At 42.3% G+C, this 20,704-nt stretch overlaps 1 protein-coding gene across 1 annotated transcript in view; it reads right to left on the minus strand.

Moving 5' to 3' along the window:
• Window positions 1–20,704, minus strand: part of LOC119649915 (prolactin-releasing peptide receptor) — a 214,270-nt gene that overhangs the window by 78,369 nt on the left and 115,197 nt on the right. Inside the window, exon 2 of the mRNA XM_038052317.1 lies at window positions 14,160–14,236. The gene's annotated coding sequence lies outside the window, so the exon portion shown is untranslated. The remainder of the gene's footprint in view (window positions 1–14,159; window positions 14,237–20,704) is intronic.

The following is a 20,704-nucleotide window of genomic DNA, read 5'->3' on the forward strand; positions in this document are numbered from 1 at the left end:
ACGCCTAGCTCAGAGAAAAATCCACAGGAAACGTTTTCAATGCGGTAATTGGCATGGCTAAGTGGTCAGTATAGTACAAAAATTATACTCTACCAACCTTTCTGGATGTTGAGAGAGCATTTAAGAACGGAAATATTAACACAATGCTAAAAACCCGAATAATTCAGTCTGGGCTGAGAGCCCCAGGTTGGCGTCATCTCTCCGGTGTTCTGATTCATAGTGGTGTACGAAATTTCATGGATTTTGGACAGGAGCGGGGTGGTGATGGTGACCTATGACGACGAGTTGGTTATATAAGTGCCAGGGATGTTTCCCTCCATTATAGGTGACATCATGGAAGGGGGTTGAGAAAGATGTGTCCGTTGTCCGCAAGATGTAGGCTTGGCATAAATTCAACCAAAACGGAACCGAAGCTATTCACTCCCAACTCAAGGGTACCCGAATTTCGCCTCCTGTGGCTCAATGAGCAAAGATTACTTCTTTCATCCAATCTAAAGTATCTGGGTGTAATTCAAGATTCTACACTAAATTGGAAATTGAACATAGAACATCGGGTTAAGAAGGCCTGTATAGCCTCCTATGTCTGCAAGAAAATAGGTCTCCGGCCGAGGATGGTTCTCTGAATGTACACAGCTGTTTGACCTCCCATCCGTGTGCGTGTGCAGGCGCTGTAGTTCCGCCTGGCAGATAATCTCAATGTACTCCTACACCTCCTCCCTCTAGACCTCCACATTAAATACGTAGTAACGTGGGGTTCTGTCGGACTACGTGAGTGCGGATGCTGGCCAGTAAAGTCCTACGAGCATAGTAACTTCCGAAACGCAGCAATTGGGTAATCTGGGCAAATTTCCATGGACTACGCCACACGCAAGCCGACCGTCACGAGCAACTTTGCTATGGACTTTCCAACCATGGCAGAGTGGAAGACCGGCAGCTGCAACGTTATAATACAGTGTTCTTCGCCGATGGATTAAAGATGGTCTGAGGCTCGGCGCCTCGGAGTGGTGGTTGATATAGAGTAGGAAATGAAAGGTCTCGATTAGCACTTTGTAAAACAAGTATCAGTTAGGCCATAATATCGTGAAACTGAAAAGTTTGGTGGAAATTCAACTTTTATTGGCAAAGTTAGAGCAGCACAAAATTGTCAAATTCACGTGAATTTAAAACAGCGAAAAACAATATTATATTAAACGCTTTATGCATATATACTAAGGGAACCTGATGAATTGCAGTTGGTCGGATACGCGGATTATGTTGTGGCACTGGTTATCGCACGTACTGTTGAGCAAACTCAGCGCAACTGGGAATGGTGATGCTGCTAGTAAGCAGATGGATAGCTGAGCACAGATTCTCCTCAGCTCTGGAGAAAACCGAAGTGGTTGTGCTGATCAAGGAAAGTGTTCCGAAAGTCCTCCGTCTTCAGTTGGGAATCATGGTCTTGCCGAATGACATGAGTTATTTCCATCGCTCTCCATGTTACCGAACGGAGGCTTATATATTCTCAGAAAAGGAAACTGTCGCTTTTGAAGAGGGAGCTCGTACTCTCTCGTATGGCAGCAATCTTGGAAAAAAGAATTGAGGCGTAGATGGATCGTGCATCTCCTAAAAGACGTGCGGTTATGGTTCAATCGAGCAAGAATTCACTTGCCAAGATTGGTCTGAACGGCGAGGTCGATGGTAAACGACTAAAAGGCCGGCCGAAACAACGGTGGCTTGATACGCTGGATGGGGATTTCAAAGCCTCGAGATTGCAACCAGATCAGGCATTCGATAGAGCCAAATGGCGAAACTGATCACGACCAGCCGACCCCGCTTGTAAACGGGACAAAGGCTGAAGAAGAAGAAGATTTAGTACAAGGTCATGGTGGATGATGCATGCCACAGCTTCTTCTTGAGGACCCTCCCCTCCCTCCCCCACCTTCACCCGCTTTGATGGCAGATTGTCTTGCATCCCTGGACGCTATAATTGAAGCCATGATGCAGAGCGAGGGCACGTGGGACCGACTGGCATGTTACACTCAAGGCCTTCGAAGCAAGACGGAAAAGAGGGAGATGTATAGGAGAGATGCCAAAGTATGATAGATGAGGCTCGCTAATTCCATTTTAATGTGCCAAACGGTTCCGGGTTAAAGCCCTAGATGCCCCAAAGGGGTGTTTTTGCTGGTAGGCTGTCTGTATGTAAATGCATTTCATCAACCTAACTCAACCGCCCACCCCCCCCCCCCCTTTCTATTTTCCCTATTTTCAGCCCTAATCTTACATGCCATAATCATTCTCGTTTTCCTAACTAATGTGCATTCTTCACGAGAAATCTTTTATTCCTGGATAGGACTGACACAGAAAAAAGCAAATATACAAAAGGAAAACTGACTACTTCATCTTCAAATTTCACCGCCAGATTTCAGGTTAGTGACCATAAACAGTTCACAGAAAATTAATTACATAGTCTGGACTGAGCCCGAAAAAAGAAAGCATGTTCAACAAGGGATGTGCTCAGGGCAGAAGCAAAGAAACCTAATATCAAATTTGTTAGGCTAACCTTGACAATGTTCTATCTCAACTGCAAATAGACTTTACTTTTAATTAACGTGACTCCCTACCCCACGGTGGAATGCAGTTTTCCTGGAGCTTCTTTCAAGTTTTGCGAAGCTTATTATCGAAAATGTTCTATGAGCTTTTTCTCAAGGATACAAAAACGATATCAGTTACCTATTGTCCTTCAACTTTTCAGTCAAAAATAAGAAAAAAACCGGGAGATATTGTATGCAAAAGAAATAGATTGGTGGCTCAATAAATATCTGGGAAGGCCTAATAAAGTATTTAATATTTTTCCCTGAATTAATTTAAGGGAACGCTCCCAGATGATGACCACTAGGCATGCCACTCAATCATTTAATCAGGACCACAGCTGGAATTGGCATAACTCCCCAAAAAACCATCCCATAATATCGATGAAGGTGGATTTACTTTGTTGAGGCAAAATTTATTGATGTCCTTAAAGAAAAGTTAGATAAACTTCCTCTATTTACCTAGGGCAGTTCAGGTGTCTTTCCAACGTGACCTCTTGTAGGAAGGACAAGTAGCCAAAGTTTTGATCCGAGTTGAAGGTCACGCACTCTTTGTCATTTTGTTGTTCATCACAAGTTGGACACTTACAAATTATATTGTCAAACTTAATTATGAGAAATTATAAAATAATCGAAATGGATTTACAGCCCCATGCAGCTGGCCTCATTAAATTTTGAGGCAATCAAAATTAAAGTTTGGAAGTCCTAAATGGAAACAGTAAAGAACTCGTCTGAGATTGTTTTCCGCTAGCAAATTAGCGTCATTAAATTTTAATTAAGTCCTAGTAATGAATGTCTTTGATACCATTAAAAAGGCTCAAGTTCTTTTCAGCTCAGGACGACGAACTCTCTCCTGAAAACAATCGAAGGAAATGTGAATTCGGAAATATTGAAATACAAACAAAAATATTTAATTACTTTTTAAGGAACATAATTCCAAGGTTGTTGTGGCGGAGAGTGGCAGTTGCGTCTCTTTTTGAATTATTACTTGTTTTCAAGGAACGAACTTCTTCCTCTTTCATGAAGAAAGTCCTTTGAAAAAATAAGGCTTCCTTTAACAATTCTAAATTTCCATATGAGCGGGACCAATTTGCAGGTATTCCTTGGGATCGTTCAAGGACAGAGCTAAAAGTTGTTGGAAGAATTCTACAAGGAGCTCACTTTTTATAGCTCCTTGCAAAGCGAAAATAGAGTTTCATAATTTTTTGTCTGGGAGAGTGAAATTTGGACAGGTTTGCTGTATATTATCTGAGTTCAAAAGGCTCCCTAAATGAGTCGAGTACTTTTTCACGGCGCAATTTTTTCAGGACCTGGTTTGAGTGGAAACAACCGCAGAATTTATTATTCAGAAATAGAAGGAAGGTTAGGGCTTTAAATATGATGTTTTCTTGTTCAAGGATTATAATTTTTTGATAGCTACGTGGCTAGAGGCTATTTCCTTTTTACAGCGTCATTCCTAAAATGATTCTTAATTAAAAATGTATGTTTGGCTGTCCGACCAACACTTTGCCATGGTGAGGGAGCTCAGTAAGGTAGATCCTTCAAGGAAGCAAAGATAAAACCTGCACCCAATCCGCAATAAAAAGGTTAAGGTGCGACAGCCATGGCAAGACTAATTGGTCACAGGATAAATTGAGGTATGACAGCGGGCGGTGAACTTTGAGTAGCAGGTGACCTCCAGTTTCAAATAGTTTGCATCGGCAAAAAGGAACACTGCCGAAATCGACCTACTTTTGACAGTGAAACAAAGACAAAGCCTCGGAAAAACCACCTGACTGAAGGGTAAGGATCGTGCGAGGTAACTGCGGCTAAGAGCAAACTAGGGCGGCATAGGTCCACTCAGGAAATCAACTTATTAACCCAATGATCAACAAAAAGGACTCGACCGGCAACGGCTAAGCCTTCATTTGCAGTCAATGTTATCAAACCCTATGGATAGGTTTTTTATGGTGACAGTAGTTCATTCAGTTGCGGGGCGGGCAGCTCAGGAGGAAATTCTCCCTAGCGGTAAAGCCAGCTCCACACGTTTGCCGCTTGCCGCAAGCTCCAAACCTTAAGAAATATTTACCTTGACTTTGCGTATCAAACATTGTCATCGTTTGCAAGTGTCAGTAGTCACAACGTTGGTACCAAGATGTCAAGCAAGCTGCTCGTTGTAGCGAGATGTCACGTCTATGGGTAAGTTGCCATAGCCTGATCAGCCAAATGCAACTAGTCCACAAGCGTGCAACTGCAGCTTTCCCAAAGATGCGCAATCTCGCAGCAACTAACAACTTCCTTGACAAACTTGGTTGCACGTCTGTCACTGGTGTTAAGTCGGTAACGCATGTTTGCCGCTTGCCATAAACGTGCAAGGTGAGTTGCAATTGCAATACAGAATAAACGTTGGCGAAGTTCATTCCAAGTCAGCAAGGTTCGTTCACAAACTTCATTTCACACCACTCTCTATCTGGCACATACATTCCCCGAAGCTTAGTACATTTTCACTAGACCACCAGTGCACAAACGGTTTGCCTAAAAAAAAGGACACTCGAACGGATCGGCGGCAAACGCTAGTGAAACTACACATGCCAAGCCAAAAACCCTATCCATTCGTTTGCGTTACGATGGTTTGTTGAGATTTGGCAAGTATGTGGACGTGCCAGATTGCCTAGAAGCGCTAGGAAACCCACGAAAGCGAAGCTTAATACCCTATCCACACGTTTGCGACTGTTTCTTAAGGTTTCGGCAGACATCAAACTTTGGGTCGATAGTTGTATACCTTAAAATAACGTGGCTAAACTTTATCGACTAAAAGCATTAACGGTTGGCTCAGACAGTACTACTCCTCCCTCAACGAAACGTGGGAGGCTGCATGACTAACCCTAAAGAGGATGGCTGAGCTGGCATCGATCAACAGCTACCTTTTCCGGAAGATTGATGCTGAGGCTCGAGAACAACTCAGTTTCTGGAACTACCTTTATACCTCCACCTGGATGCTTCTAGTCAGTTAAGTAGAAGAGAGGGCCAGGAACTTTCATCACCATTGGCATTCCTGAACCGGAAGTTAAGAACCTTAGCGGACAAACAGGCAATCGGCCCCACCCAAGCTTAGCGCTGTTAAGTTAGACGTGTCAGCTCCGAAGGTCAATAAAGGGGTCGTGCAGCGAGATGCAATATTTTCCAACCAAATTTCGTAGCATTGTAAACCGGCTGTCGGATCAATACCCAAAAAACGTCTATATACCACATAAAAGAGCTGTCGGTTTTTGGTCCGGAAAGCAAGGTTTAAATTTCCGAAATATTGGCTTTGTGTATGCCAGCGGAAACGCTAGACCCGCTTGTACATCCTGGTTTCAATAAAATTCCAGGCTTTTTTGGTTAACAACCTAGTCTTTCATGATCGTTTATTTTCCCTATGACGAGGACAAAGTAGACGATTCATTTCAGCTATATAATGTGCTAATAGTTGAGGCATGGAGGTAATAGCAGGACATGATGTCAACGCCCACCATATCTGTTGGGGATTTTCTATCGCCAACATGATCGGATCGGCTGCAGGAATATCTGGTAGGAAACGAAACATGGGTTCTCAACTCTGGTAATGAGTCCACTCTCTTCGAAATGGTCAAAGGAGAAGACATCGATATTATCGAAGCAGATTATGACATGGTGCCTCACGCTGTCCGATCACGCATTGATTTGCACAAGCTTCATCTGCTCCATTTCCCAATCCGTGGAAGAAAGATTGGGAAACGTACAAAAAGCTAAAGGTGGTCTGTGGACTTGGTGAGGGAGTTCCCTCGGATACACACGAGGTATCCGAATCGCACCGCTCCCAGGAGTGGCTCGTGTATTCCAGCCGGAAGTACTGGCAATACTACAAACCTGTAGATGGCTTGGGCATGATTTGATCCCCAAGCGTCGCATAGCCATTCTGACCGACAGCCAAGTGGCAAGACCTTGTACTCAACAGCGACATCCTACAGGCTAGTGGGTCAGTGCAGAAACGCAAATATTCAGGGGAATGAACTAGCTGACGAACGGGCCAGGCGGCGCTCTGCTCTTGGCGGTCCTTCTCTGGACACAGTCTGTGTTCCGCTGAAGACTGTCAACGGTGGAATCTCATTCGCAGTGATTTATGCCGTAAGACGGATCAGGCTTGAGAGTCACTCAGAAAATTGAAATTAGTCTAACCTTTTGGAAAAATGACAACTACATTCCAGACGGAGGTACATTCTATTTCATTGGCAGCATAAGTACGTTGGAGGGGTTAAACCATTAGAATCTGCTCCGAGAACCAAAGAGTACTATCAGCCCTAAATAGATGTGGAGTTGTCACTAGTTCCTGCTAAAAATTGATCGACTGAACGAAATACTCCTGATATGGGCAAGGCATGAACATCACTGATAAGAGACTGACAGACTAGCGCACTAAGAGTGTGGTTCTATAATCGTGTGACAGGAGCCATCTGGTCATCCACTATCAAACCTGCTCTGAAGGGTGAAGTTGCAACTAAGAGGTGAAACTTGGACATTGCTTTTCAAACTGCTATCTTGAAAAAAGTCCGAGCAATGCTCTTGGTTATATGTAGACAAGGAGGAGACCAGCTTCGTTATATTCTAGACGAAGAAACCTCGTTAAGGTTTTCCTCAACAAAGAATCTGCGTACGCTCTGCCCTGAAAAATGTTGCCAGTTTTCTTAAAGTCTGCAAACGCAGCCGGCGCGATACTGTTGAATAGGCGAACTCCCCCACTCATGTAAGCAGTCAATGAGGGGCAAGCAAAATCATTCCGATTTGCAGTCATCTGCTAAAACTCAAAGGGGAAGCATTAACTAACATGTATGACTTGCGGTTCCGTCCAAGGCAGTGGCAAGTCCGACATCCACTTAATGGCGGACCGGACTCTCATGCTTGAGCAAGCACTCAAGTTGCAAAATTTATGACATGCGGTTTCAGGTGATCTGGTCCGGTTCGCCATTAAGTGGATGGACTTAGGAATTCCTCGATTCTTAAACAAAATTTTAGTTTAGCCTCGGCCAGCTGACGCCTGTTCGTTATAATTCATACACATGACGTGTTTTTGAATTAATAAAAGGGAGCAAATACCACCTTATAACCACTTCGGTCACGCTGCTCCCAGAGCAGGGGTGAGGCAGCGTCTGCTGAGTTGCCTCTACCCTAGGATTATCAGAAGGAGGGTCACAACAAATGAAACAATAAAGCAAGGTGAAAGGAAAACCACAGACCAGACGTTTCTTCCTTTCAGCATCCCCTGGTTTAGAAATCCAGCAGAAACTCTTAGGCCTTGCAATTTTCTCTCTTAACTGATCTCGTTAGTATCACATCGTGGAGGTGTCTTTAAATTAGCTCACTTGACGTGTGCCTCTCATCTTTTACTAATTTTTCAACAGAGTTTGCAGTAATTGACGCGCTACCGAGCTGAGAACGCGAGATATCGCGGAAAATCCAAGGCCCGAAGACATAGCTGAAATCGAGAAAAAATGCCAATTTCCGAAAACCTTGGATCGTAAAAATTGGCAGAAAAAAATCATCGAATGTCGCGGCGGGATACTCCGTTTGAACGGGAAGGCGACCCAAATTAAAAAAATGCAGGAAGTGTTACACTACAATCGCAAGGCGTCGCGAAAAATCTACATCCAATGAACCTGACCAAAATCGAGCAAAATTGGAAATGTACACTACCCCTGATCGACCCCGGTTAGGAACGGTCATGCCAGCAGTGACTTTTTTATTTGGAATCCGGCGTTTCCACCAACGAGATAGAAACGTGTTTACCCCTTCCAGGTAATATTTTCTGGTCGCCTGACAGAGACAAAAAAAACTATCTTCAGTACTATACGCAGCGTGCATTCAGCTGCTTTGGAGTAATAGATAAATTCCCAAAATTTTCTCAATTACCTGAGACGATCCGCTATGTAAAAATGCACTCGTATTTGCATGGGTATGTTTACGGCCAGTCAATGTAATTTATATCGAAAACAACAAAAGAAAAGGTTAATGATCATGAATAATGTTTAAATAGGTTCAGGGTTTCGGAGTAGTGTTTGATGTTCCATCCCCATCATACACGACTCCGAAACCCTAAGGAATTTGAAAAGTATATAATGGAGGCCCTAAAGATATTAGATAGTTGGAAAAATGCAACATATAAGCAACTGAATCTTTCATCAGTTCGATGGGGAACAAAAAGGGGGACGAAATGGTCTACATACCGCGAAACCATGAATGGTACAATGTCCGCATCAACTATGGACTACCATTTGACAGTCACTTACATTCACTTGCTGGTCCATATGCGGTGGTAAAATTTTGTTGTTGTACAAATGGCACATTCTCTGAACAACTCATCCCAGAGCATTGATGACATTAGGCCACCATTAAAAGTGAGTTTGTCTTTACTCCAGATGAAACTGCCGGTCATGTTGCAAAAGGACGTTCCAAGGCCTGGCTGACTACGGAAACGTGGAGGACGATAGATGATCAATGAGCGTAGGTAGTTGAGAGCTCTATTCATGATTGCGTGTTGGGATGAGTGCGACGCGGTAGACTTTCATGACCTTGATAAAGCACGAGAAATTCAGGGTAAATGCTTGCGGCAATAGAAAGAATTGAACCATTACGTTAGTCAACTCTTCTGACTAACGAAGTAGAACAAATAGGAATTATTTCGCCACCATATAGCACATCACAAAAGAGTTAGCAGATACTCGTAGGCCTCTCGATGGTCCTGTGGGGGACGTTCAAAATAGGCTTTACACCCACGATGATGAGCCGCTGAGGAGGTAGAAGAAGCGGTTCATTGTGGTGACGAATCGTGAAGCATCCAGTAAAATTCCACCTCTTGCGACCATAATATGCGGATCTCGAAAGAAGGGATATTTTTACGTCTTCAGCGGTTGCAAAGATATAAGCTCAAATAACCCTAAAACGCCTCGAAAGCTTGATAGGTAGAAAGCAAACCAGCGAGAAAGTTTCGCCAACGTAAGGAAAGAGGGTATCTTGAATGATCCACGCAATCTTTCTTCTCGTTATTGATGGCAGAGGGCGTGGAGGGCTTCAATATTTCATGTCATCGTTCCTCAAATACTTCGACTAATCTCCCATTAATTCACGGACTTTGGTTAAATAGTTTGAGATTTGGCGAAAAAAGCAAACAGAGTCAAGTTGAGCATGAATACCAAAGCACCAATGATCTATCTGGCAGGTCATCTTACTCTTCCTATTTGCATTAATGGACAGATCATCGAAGGCGTCAATCAATTTCTAGATCAGGACCGTATTGTTTCTGCAGACACGTCGGTGGCACTTCGGTTGATATTGCTAGACACCTTAACAGTGCTAAATCTGCCTTCGCCGTTTTGTTCAAAATCTGGAAATGCCACTGCCTTAACATTCCAATTTCGGACCAATCCTTTCTCTGGACTACTGCATATAGGGGTAGCATATCGGAGGGTTCATCACGATACTCTGGGCTACTACTAGTGGACCTGTTGATGAGAAAGCGAAAGTGGCAGTGGCTAGGTCATATCAAGAAAAAATGTGAACTGCACTACGGATTGTGCCAAGCAGTGGAGCCCACTATTCACGGGAGAACCAATGAAAGCTATACGCATAGAACAATGGAAGAAGAGTGCAAGCTTCTCTGAAAATCGGGGTAGAAGTTGAGGCAGACAGCCAGAAACTGAAAACGATGGTGGGTAGGGACTGTTGAATCGCCGTGCCCCACATAGCACTTTATGGGAGCCACATAAACTATTGAAGGAATTTTGGAAAAAGACTAATTGAATATTGGCGTCCATTACAGTGGCAATCACTTACATAATACGAGGTTTAAGGAAGACACCTCAAGTAAAAAACCCAAAGAACAGCTCAATACAGATGTGTACTCCTAATCATCTGAGTTAGCTTTCTGCGGTCACACTTTTCTTTTAGCTAACCTTTGCCATATTACACAGGATATGTGGGAGTGGATTTTCTTATGGCACATCATAAACCAATCTAATATATCCTTTATTGCTTTACCATGCAGATGCTCATTCAATAGGCAATTCCACTCAATCACAAGAGGCACTTATATCCTTCCCCATATAAAAATGAAATCATCAATATGAGAGCGTGCAAGTAATTAGATATTGAGTATCTTTTAGATGCGATACTTTCAAACATTTCACGCCACGACTGATCCTTGTACCGTGTCAGGCAGCAAACATTTACCATTACACGTAACATGATAACTTTGCATCCTTCGCCATTCCGTTCCTATGGTGTCATAAAAGTAATTTATTTTCTCTTGAGTAAAAATTTCACCCTTGGGAATAAGCAAGCGTGGATAAAGTTTCATTTCAATCAAAAAGCCAACTTAGTTGAAAGATACTCAGGCGTAATTTCGCTGTAATTGTTTTCATGGCCTAAAGTAAGGGTTTATATTCAGTTTTCTCGTGCAGGAGTCATATATGGGTGAATTCGGAGTTATTCAGAAAGCATCCACTCTAAATTAAATCAAGCGTCACTTTTAACATCAGACGTCATGTCTGCTTCCATGAAAGAAGGACATGTTCTATGGTGAAATTACCCTTCAGAATAAGAGTTATCATGTGCACTAGACCGACGTCTATGAAATAAACATTTACTCTGTTTTGGTTTTATAATAAGGTGCAAACCGTTCCTTCAAGGAGCTGTATTCAAAACTGAGTTTACTGAAGATCCTACTGAACTGAAAAAGATTCAGTGACACATCGGCGACGGAATCTTCTCTATGCAAAAGATGGCTAAGTTATCCCATTCATAAGTTTTGTATTTATCCTTGCCCTATTATCCAGGAGATATTTTCCAAGAAGGATCCGGGCATAATACCTGAATGGGTCAAATATAGTTTACGGTCGATTGCGCCAATATAGCATTTTACTCCATTGGAAAGGGTTTCTACAGAAGCAACTTGTTTGAAAGTTTAATAGACTTCTTTCGACGTCTAGGATAGGAGACGGACCCGAGAAATGGCCGCTCTTGAATAGAAATGAATGAAAGGCTTATTTACCTTTCAAGTTTGGTTATCATATTTTGAGAACAACGTAAAATACGTTGAAAATGAAGATATATTCTGTCGCCAAACTTTATGAATGGAACGAGTGGAACATAAAGCATGGACGCTAAAATAAATATTAGAAAAATTTATTTTCTTTTGGTGATGACACTTTTAGTTATGTGAAAGCCCCAAACCATAGGCTTTGCTGATTTTGTGACATTTTGAGATGAGTGCAGTCAAATTTAGGTTAATAGTCTGAGCCTAAATGTAAATACCCCATAGAAAGGACAGAATCGGGACTACAGTCGTGACAGGCGCCTGTTGCGGCACATCGGAGGTGCGAACCCTAAACGCAATGGAGAATTCGCCTCTGCCGCGGCATTGAACGGCCGTGGAAACAGCTGATGACCTGACAGGAGACTGGAGCGACAAATGCTAAGAATGTCATGAAAAACAGACACTCTGATCTTGGCTGCCGACCAGCTTAGTCAAACTCTTGCGAAACGAAAAAGTAATCTAGATAACGATGAGTCATGACTAATTTAAATTTCGGAAAGTTTTCCTGCAAACGTAATATAATTGAAATCTAAAAGATATTTTATTAATAGTGTATGGAGTGCTTTGTAATATTCCAGAAGATCCTGCTGTTAAATTTAACAATCAACAGCTATTGGGGAGAACAGTTCCCCAAACGCCCATAAATTCGTTTATTGGCTAAAGTTTCTTATTTGAAATCACAAGTGCCATATATCAGTAACCAACTACCCCCTTCATCAGCGTGGGAAGTGCACTGAGAACACGCTGGTTAAAAGGATAGTTGGTTCCCGAAATATAGAATTTGTAACTTCAAATTAAAAAAAAAGCCGATTACGGAAAATGAAAATGACAAGATGCGGACTCAGCATAAACCCAACCAAAACGCAACTGATGCTTTTCACCACCAAGACAAGGATACCTGAATTCCATCTACCATGGCTGAATGAACAAAGATTGGTTCTTTCCTCTAATGTAAAGTATCTGCGTGTAATCCTGGATCTTAAGCTAAATTGGAGGTTGAACATAGAACTGAAGGTTAAGAAGGCCTATATAGCCTTCTATGCCTGCAAGAGAACCTTTGCAAAGAAATGGGGTTTCCGGCCGAGGATGGTTCTCTGGATGTACACCGCTTTAGTGCGTCCGATCCTAACGTACGGCTCTATTGTATGGTGGCAGAATTTGAAGAAAAAATACAATAGAATGAAGCTTAATAGGATTCAAAAAACCGCGTGTGCGGGTGTTATTGGGGTCCTGCTCGGCAGATACTCTCAATGTACTCCTGCATATCCTCCCCCTAGACCTCCATATTAAATATGAACAACCTAGATGAAATACCTCCTGAAATCTGGGCATCCCCCACGGACTATGTCACACGCAAGCTGAACTTCACGAGAAACTTTGCTGTAGACCTTGTTGCAACACTATGACACAGTATTCTTTACGGACAGATCAAAGATGGCCTATGGAGTCGGTGCGGGGATTTTCTCAAATACACACGGTGTATCCAAGTCGTATGGTCCCCCAGGTTTCGCCCGTGTATTCCAGGCGGAAATACTGGCGATATTGAAAGTCTGTCGATGGCTGGAGCGTGATTCGAGCTCGAAGCGTAACATAGCCATTCTGATCGACAGCCAAGCGGCCATCAAGGCCTTGTACTCAACGACGACATCTTCCAGGCTGGTGGGGCAGTGCAGAGACGCGCTTAACCGTTTGGGCGGCACGCTCAAAGTCACTCTCCTCTGAGTTCCCGGGCATAGGAACATATAGGAGAATGAGCGGGCTGACGGATTGGCCAGGCAAGGTTCTGCTCTTGGCAGTCCCTCGGTGAATACAGTCGGTGTTCCGCTGGGGGCTATCGGGGGGCCAAGTCTACTCGCACTACCTAGCAGCCGCGGGCCTGAGATGGCGAAAGCTTACAAGCTGTGCCAAGTCAAGGAGAATTTGGCCCGCTTATAACATAGCCCGATCACGAGAGCTCCTGTACCAGACGCGTGGAAATGCATTCAAGATTCTGCACGGGGCACTGGCCCATAGGGGGCCATGCCGCTAGGCTCAGCATACCCTGCAACTCGCATTGCCGAAGCTGCGGAGAAGGAAGGGAAACCCTCATGCACTTTCTCTGCGATTGCCCAGTTCTGGCTAGAGTCAGGCTGCGGACATTGCGCAAACCATTCTTTGGGGACCTCAGAAAGATGTCTAGTTGCAAGGTGGGAGGGCTGATTTCCTTCGTGAATGCTACGGGCTGGCTTTGAAGATCCGAGCCGGCTGGACTTTGCCTTCCTGCTCCCATAACAACAGTCACGGTCATAGGAGTTTGTGGCATCAAAACGGCGCACCAAAGCGCTAATTGGGCTCCTCGGAGCGGCCACTAATACCTACCTACCTACCTACCTACGGAAAATGATATTTCATTTTTTTGTAAGTCTTTCTTCGGTTGTTATATCTACTCAACCAAAATTTTTCTTTCAACATTTTCAATAAATATTTGTTATTTCAATTGTTTAATTAAAAAATAAAAGCTTACCTTGTGTAATGTTATATTTGAAACCACACTTCAAGTTTGGCAACCATTATTAACTGGACAAGTACAATAAGATTCATCAATCTGAAACGAAAACAAATAGTAATGAATTGAAGGTGAAATAAAATACAATAAAAGAAAAGGAAAAGCGGAGTTCACAGTTCAGATCTGCGGTCCTATTCTTTGTAGATTGACCAGACTTTATCACAGATATGTATGACCTTTTCTTTTCAACAACGAAACGGGAAATGGGTAAATGGGGCTTCGTGACGGGAGCGGGATTTTATTCGCAAGGGGAATGATCTGCCGCATCTGTCACCGCTGCTGCTCATGTTGCTCGCAACATGAACTCGAGAAGTTCAAGGCGAAATTTACCCGGACCGGCTGATCGAGAGACGGCTGATGGGCAGAGTAGATCATCTTTGGTTGAGATTTCGGTCGTTTTGGAATTGAGTGACAGTTCTGTCTTTGTGCAACAAACTTAGAGGAAGGATTTTGCTCGTCATTTCGGGCGAATTTTCTTTTTTGTTTCTATTTTGTAAACACCTCGTATTTCTTCTAGATAACTTCCCGATACTTGAAGGATTGGGGGGATTCGTTGAACATCATCCGGGCGAATAGAACCCGCTAAGTTGCCGTAAAAGCAACTTTTGTTTCCTTTGTGAAGTTGAGCCTCTTGGATTTCTGGGGGTATAATAGTGGAAAGGAGAGTATGAGTTTTTCGTAACGAATTCACACCAATGGGAGAATTGCTATTGATTTTTCGGGATTTTCCGTTTTTCAATCCTGGAAACTTTGTTTGAGGAGATTGTAGCTCGGAGGACCTTCCCATGGTTAAGTGTTTCGTCCAATTTTCTCTGATTTTTGGTTGATTTTGAATCCTAAAAACTTTCAAAGTTAGCAACCGAACGTGATGAAGGGGGAAAAATGAAATTTCTCTCTTTGTCGAGAGGAAAATTTGAATCGCAACCAAAACAAGGCTATTAACAGTGTTGAGCGTCGGTTTCTCTTGAGATTGTGTGACATGGAGGGTAGGCAATCGTGGAAATTACTCATAGTCTGGGAACAGTTTTGCGTTCGGCATAGAGGAAACGCTATTCTAGTTTCGATTTCAAGTTTTTTAGTTGATTTCGTTTTCGATTTTTCTGAATTGATTGAACCCATGCATCGATATAGACACGTTAATTTTGTAAAAATGACAAATGAAGGATCGAAGTGCTCAAGTGCCCACATTCCCCAGCCTGGCTAGCACAGAGGGGTGCAAGAACGTGTCAACCGGCGGCTTTGATGGGACGTCAGTATTTGAGGGCAGACCTTCACGGTCACTTAGCCAGTTTCTTTTAGGTTTTGGGATAGTTTTTCCCTCTGGGTCGTCTTCGGCCACCTAAGATGGTTGTTTGACCACCCCAATCCAGAATAGTTCATTACAGACGCCTGTGGTAATTTTAACGAGGCTAGTATTTGATGCCTCCTCAAATAAAGATCGTATAATACCTCAAACTTTGGCTTCTGCTTTGAATATCGTAGACTTTTCTGGAACATGGAAGGTTCTCGGTATTGAATTTCCGCATGGCCATGCGAACCAGTATTGGACCTGAAGAGTCAACATTCTATCGCATATTTTTCAAAGCGGCGGAACAGTTTCGAATATTGAGACCTTTGCCCGATTTTCTTGACATCCATGATCGCATCAACGTAGATCATTGTATTTTTTTGCTTGTTGTTGGAAAAACGTTCCTTTAGTGTAGAGATGGCTGTTTCATAGTTCAATGCGTGGATTGGAATGGAATTCTAAGAGGATTTTTTGATCCGGAGGCAAATAAAGTATCAATATCCACTGCAAAACTATAAGTACAAGCCATCAATTTGTCAAAATCACTTAACATTTGTTGGAAGCTTTGGCCGTTGGGCTTATACACGGAATCCTATGCATCACCCATATCACCCTGGCATTCACGGATGTCGAACTCTGCGAGAGACTTTTCCATGATAACCTTCGTCTCCACTTCTCAATTTCGGACCCCCTTGTGGACTTTTCAAGCACTTGCGCCACCGATTTAAATTTCCCTTTAATGGGCAGTTTCTCAGATTTGATACTTCACCTCATGCTAATTTACAGTTAATCACACGTTTGCAGCGGCTGTAATTTAGTGAAGATTGCTGTTTATTGTTCGGGTTTTTTTCTAAAGAGAATCCACTACAGATTGACTTTCGCTTATTTCCTTTAGCCGCACGTCTGATCCCAGCAACAACTGTTAACAAACTTGCCTGAGAACAACTGATCACCAGTCAGCTGCCTTCCTCACCTCCTCAATGTTATGTTAATTTTGTTTTAGTTGATCTTTACCTTGAACACAAAATTAAACGTTGGCTTTGAGAATAGCAAATAACTTGACATTTTTCATAATCAATTTGCCTCGTTTCAAAAACGAATTCCCGGCATAATTTGCCCTTACATACATTTCACCCCAGCCAGAAACAAACATTGGAAATGCATTTAAGAATATACGGCATGAGTTTACCTACTTGAAAACAAAAGGTCACATCGTAATTTGTTAAAATTTAGAATATTCAAATAAAGATGGATTTTGGGGAAGGTAAAAAGTGAGAGAGGTTTGTAACAAACTTGTGGAAAAGTGAATTATATTTTCAATCATTTTAAAAATAAAATCTTTGATATAAGTTAATACCGGGATGGGAATTAGGAAATTGGAAGGAGTGTATTGGAGAAGCTAAGTGGTCCTAAAATGTGAAAAAAAGGAGAAATGCTGCATATGAGCAATTCAAAGGGGTCCTAAAATGTGAAAAAAAGAAGAAATGCTGCATATGAGCAATTGCATTCACTCGTCAGTTTGTCACCGGACAAGACTATCGAAATGTTGCACATGCCACAAAGCTATAGTCGACCACTACAGATTCTAATCCTAATGGTTTCCCAAGATGAGGGTCGTCACAGACCGTAGCTGATTTAATAAATACGATATTTTGGGAATGAGTTGTTCCATTCTTCAGTGTTTGCAAGCTGCAGAAAGGAACGAGTGACTACCGAGATGTGGTATTTGTTGAATAAATCACCTTGCAGCCTAAAAAGGACTCTCTGTGATATAATTATTTGAAGCAAACTACGTTTAATGGAGAAGCACATGAAAAATTAACGACCATTTTTCGGAGTGTTCGTTCTGATCCTGCCAAAGTTTTCCCCGAAGGTAGATGATTTTATGTAGATAAAGCAGGGTTCCTATTCCCAAGGGCTAGTTCACCATACATACATATAGGTGGGAAACCTATTCAACAAACCAATTAATTTCAGTGCTACGTAGAATGTTTTTCTCGTTTAAGTAACGTTCATAAGAGGTCCCTTATTTGATGAACTTTCTCCTTCGGAAATTACATTTTGGGACAAACGAATACGTGTAAATTGAAACAATTTTTTCGACCTTCACAGATGAGAGTACAACAGTAAAAAAAAACAAGTCGGGAAACCGGAAGCTGGACGCTTCAGGTATAAAGGGTTTTGTGTATTTCTTTTATAAAGAAATTTGGGTGTGATTTGGCCCCATCAGTACGTAACACGTAATATACGCATATATTAGGGTGAAGTGACAATTTTGACCTATTATAACTTCGTTAGTAATAGTGCGATTTCCACCAAGCTTGGTAGGTTCAAGCTCTATATTTCCAGCAAAGCTAGTATGAACTTGAAGGGCATTCTGCAGCCAATAGCTGAAAATTATAGTAAAATACTTTTATTAACTTCATTTGAAGGGATATCGGTATGGAAGGTATTTCGGAGCCTAGCCACCATATAGTGGCAGCCTCTTGATTTTTTTCAGATTTTTTGGTTGGGCAGTTTCTGAGAATGTCCTCGTTAAATAAATGATCACTTTCGACCCCCCAAATTCGCCGGCTTTCCAACAAATGTCAAAACTAAGACCAGCTTTGGAAAGTACTAACCAAGACCTTTCATTTGATATGCCTATATTTGTTCAAAAAAAATTTACACCCCCTTTTGTATGTATGGGGACCTCTCCTTAAATTCAACGTAAAAGGATGTTACTCACTGTATGCGTGAGCGTGCACAGTCCCAACACTAATAGTTGGATTTTCATGAAACTTGGCATGCGTATGCATGATACTGCCCTCTATACTAGTGGAAAGTAGTACTCCTAGGATGAACTTAAGGGGGGTTTTCAGAAAATTTCTAAAAGTTGGTAATATACTATTAGTAAGTTCATTTGAGCAGATATCGGAATGGGACATATTTTGAAGCTTAGATTTCATCTAAACGCACCACCCTGATTTTTTTTCGGATTTTTAAGTTGGTTAGTTTCCAAAAATGAGACCTTCCTCATTTTAAGCGCGTACATTTTGACTCCTTACTCATGTACTTTACAATTCGCGCCAAAACCTACCCTACACCACTATATCCGGTGAAAAAAAATTAAATCCCACCTTTCCACGTATGGGGAGCCCCATTTTAAACTCCACTAAATTCATGCTATTCGCTGTATCTAAGGGATTTTATAGTTCCCATCTGTCCACCAAATTTCGTTCGGATCGGTTTAGCCATTTTGGAGAAAAGTGCCTGTGACAGACAGACAGCGAATCAATTCTAAAAAGGTTTTGTTTTACACAAAACCTTAAAAATGAAATCATAGAAAAAAGTTACACGGTTTTTTTACACTATAAGCTAGACGTTTTGTTGTTTTGTTTTTGGTTTAAAAAGGAAATGGCTTGACTCAAAAAGAAGGAAGAAAATATACGTATACGGAAATACTACTGAACTTAAGGCAAAAAAATATACAGAAAGACTTTTGTTTTTCTTTTCCTTGTTTCCTTTCCGGGTCCTCCCAGCGACGGACACGCGAGGAAGAAAATGTCTCGCACGCACACCGACCAGAAATTCTTGGAGGCTACAAATGCGATATTCTATGGATGTGGCACGCTCAATGGGGAAGGTCTCGCGCAGCACAAAACTAAAACTTCACCACAGCGAGAAACTGAGGAAATTCTCATTAGCGGCAGCAATCTTTTGCAAACATTTTGCCGTTCGTTAAACTAGTTCCCTGACTTTCCGACTACGCCTCCACAACATCTATCCCTTTGCTCGCCAACTTCACTTTCCGATTCCGAGCGTTTTCCAATTCTCGTCTTATAAAAAAATCACTGGTATTCACGAGGATGGAATGCCTTCTTCAAGCCAGTATATTACTTTGAAAAGAAAACTTATCTTACTTAATGCCCGAAGCTGAATTCGGGACACCAAGAAACCAATCAACTCCACTCTTCACGGCTCCAGCAAGAATAATGAAATTTTGAAATCCCATTGCCCGTTGATCAGCTGTCCACCCACGAACCGGTCCCCATGCCGTTAAGCTCGCCTTGAACTCCGAGAGTTCATGTTGCAGCAACATGCCCGTGTGCCTACAGATGCGGCAAATCATTCCCCTCTAGCAAGATCAATTCGCCCGAATGCATTCAGTAATATGCAATCTGCAGCAAAAATTTGGGTAATTGTACATTATGGAATCCATCATTTGAGCAAATTAGTTCAGAAAAAGGCGAATGAGATTACGCTCCCGTCGCCAAGCCCTCAGTTACTACAGATGGCAGAAGTTGAATGAAAGCCATGTGTGATATCTTAATTTAAATCTAAGAAGAGAGAGACAATGGCGGGTTTTATTGCAGAGCTCACAATTTGGCAAGGCCTTAAGAATGTGGCCAATGGGGTGGAGTTACCCTCCAGGTAAAGTTGCCTCATGAGTGGATTGGGATGATTCTCTGTTCTTTCAAAGAATCTTTCTAACAGGTTGAGAGCGAACTCTCGAAGAGATTTAACTTTTGCCCGCCTGTACTTCAGTATTGAGGCTGCACTTCTTGGTTTTCCGACGTACGACAAGCCGACGCAGTGTCTCAAAATTCTGCGCTCGAAGGACTCGCACTTCTTCATAGCTTTGGTCGAGCAAGAGATCCATGTGGGGGCTCCGTAGCAAAGAATCGGAATTGGACTTTGTATAGAGTCAGTTTAGATTTAGTGCAAAGTCCCTCTTTTACGAAGAATAGAGTAGATTTTACTTAGTGCACCGCGTGCTCTGCTGAGAGCAATATTAAGGTAGGGGTCGAATCGTATGTGTTCATGAAATAGCATTCCCAGGTATTTCATTTGTTGTGAACTGTTTACTAAGGTATTCCCGATGCGTAGCTTTAAGCGTTTAGCTTTTCTGTGCATAGATCTAGATCCCAAGTATCTGGATTTTCTCCGAAGAGTAATAACCTGTGTTTTGGCCTCGTTGATTTTTATCCCCCAGGTCTGGTAGTACTTGTAGAGATCTGTTAAGTATTTCTCTATAGCATTAGCTGGCTTACCGGATCGGAGACTCGACTAGAAGATAAGCGTGTCGTCAGCGAACTGTAATATTACTGTGCCGCTCTCTGGGATTGGAGCGTCGGCCGTGAACATGTTGTAGAGTGTAGGTCCTGAAATGGATCCCTACAGTACTCCAGAAGTGACCGTAAAAATGCCTATCTTCGCAGAAACTTATTATAAGTCTG

Source organism: Hermetia illucens, chromosome 2, assembly GCF_905115235.1.
Source record: "Hermetia illucens chromosome 2, iHerIll2.2.curated.20191125, whole genome shotgun sequence".
Lineage (NCBI taxonomy): Eukaryota > Metazoa > Arthropoda > Insecta > Diptera > Stratiomyidae > Hermetia > Hermetia illucens.